General features: G+C 43.0%; 1 pseudogene; it reads left to right on the forward strand.

Annotated features, from left to right (window-relative positions):
- Nucleotides 1-369: 369 nt before the first annotated feature.
- The window catches only part of LOC102856642, a 5,009-nt pseudogene continuing 3,376 nt past the window's right edge, over nt 370-2,002 (forward strand).

Genomic DNA, 2,002 nt, shown 5'->3' on the forward strand with positions numbered 1-2,002 from the left:
CCAGTCAGCTGGGGTCAAAATGCAGGTCCACCTGGCTGGAAACTTTGACCTTTTATTATATTATTATAGAGCAATGCCCTAGGTGACCTTCTGATTATTTTAAAAAAACTTTACCAGAACTCCAGAACTTGCCCTAGGGCTTAGCTTTCAGAAAGAATAAAAAGACATATCCTAATCAACAGAGACATTGAGACCTAACTTTTCCTCTATGTTTTGTTATTTCATTGATGGGCACTATTGTTGTTGTTGTGTATTGTCAAGGCAGAACCCACCCACAGCTGACCGTCCAGCAGGTTTTCAGAGGCAGTTATCACAGGGGAGGAAATTGCCCATCCTTCTCCTACAGACCAGCTGGTGGCCTCAAACCCCATGGCTTCAGGATCGCAGCCCAACTTCTCGCCACTAGGACATGTCAATTGTTATTTATACCTGAAGTTACTGAATTTCAAAGCCACACAGGGTGTGGAAGAAAATGGTAGGATTTGGGCGAGTGTGGATTTTTCTGGCTGTTGTATCTATCTTCTGCAGTCATTGTTGTGGTGTCAAAATTAAGCACTCTTTTAAAGAAGTTAAAGAACTCTGGAAATGAAAGAAAGACCAAGACAGTGGGGTAAATGGCTATGCAATGTAATTATTTCTCCTCTTTTGTGTTTTCAAGGATCAGCAAAACTATCTTGATGAAGAAAAATATATTGTTTGGTTGGGTACTATCGACCACAATTCACATCAAGCCTCATAGCAACCTCACAGCATGAACAATGGATCTGAGCCCTCCCCTATCCTGTGCCATCCCCCTCATCTTTGATATACTTGAAACCATTGTTACAACAGCCAGCGTCAGTTCACCTTATTGAGGGTCTTCCTCTCTTTACTGACTCCCACCATCCCAATATAGTGTCTGTTTCCAAGAACACTCTTTAACAACATGCTTAAAATAAGTGAGATGAAGCTTCACCATCCTCACCTCCAAGGAGCATTCACACACCAGCGATAATCTCTCAGGCATCTATATATCCAAAATAAGTCTTCTTGGGATGGTTTCTAAAAAATAATTTTAAAATAATTTATGCCAATTTTAAACTTGTACAATTTTGACATGTCTTGAGCTTTTCTTCCCTGAATTGTAGGTATCACATCTGGAGGTGGGCTCGGTGCAAAGGAGCTGCCTGGATCACTGCTGAACTAGCTTAAAAACAGTTCTTTAAAACAATTGTTGTTGTTATGTGCCGTCGAGTCCCTTGCGACTCATAGTGACCCTATGTACAAGAGCCCTAAACACCGTTCTATCCTGTGCCAACCTCGCCATCTCCGACACACTCATTGCCACCGCTCGTCACAGAATCGATCCATCTCATCGAAGGTCTTCCTCTCCACTCTCCCAAACATGCTGTCCCTCTCCAAAAACCAGTCCCTCCTTGCAACATGCCCAAAGTATGTCAGATGAAGCTTCAGAATCCTTGACTCCAAGGAGCATTCTGGCTTCACCCTCTCCAGGACAAACCTGTTTTTTCTCCTGACAGTCCATGGTATATTCAACACTCTTCTCCAGCACCACAGCTCAAAGGCATCAATTATCGTTCTATAATCCCTATTCACTATGTAACTCTCTGACGCATAGCACATAATTGTGAAGACTATAGCCTGGATCAGGCACACCTTAGTCTCCAGACTGATGTCATTGCTCTTCAGTACTCTTGAGAGGTCCCTCACAGCTGACTTTCCCAATGAAATTCATCTTCTGATTTCCTGGCTGCTAGTAACATGAATGTTGACTGTGGAGCCAAGCAAACTAAAGCTATTAACAATCTCAATCTCTTTGTCTATCATGATGCTGCCTATTGGCCCAGTGGTGGGAATCTTTGTTTTCTTGATGTTGCGCTTCAATCTGTATTGAAGGCTGCAGTCCTTGACTTTCTGCAGCAAGCACTTCAGGTCCTCCTCAGTTTCAGCAAGCAGGGTTGTGTCATCTGCATAACACAGGTTGTTGATGACTCTTCCACCA

Source organism: Elephantulus edwardii, unplaced genomic scaffold (assembly GCF_000299155.1).
Source record: "Elephantulus edwardii isolate Elephantulus edwardi_28Jun2011 unplaced genomic scaffold, EleEdw1.0 scaffold00137, whole genome shotgun sequence".
Classification (NCBI taxonomy): domain Eukaryota; kingdom Metazoa; phylum Chordata; class Mammalia; order Macroscelidea; family Macroscelididae; genus Elephantulus; species Elephantulus edwardii.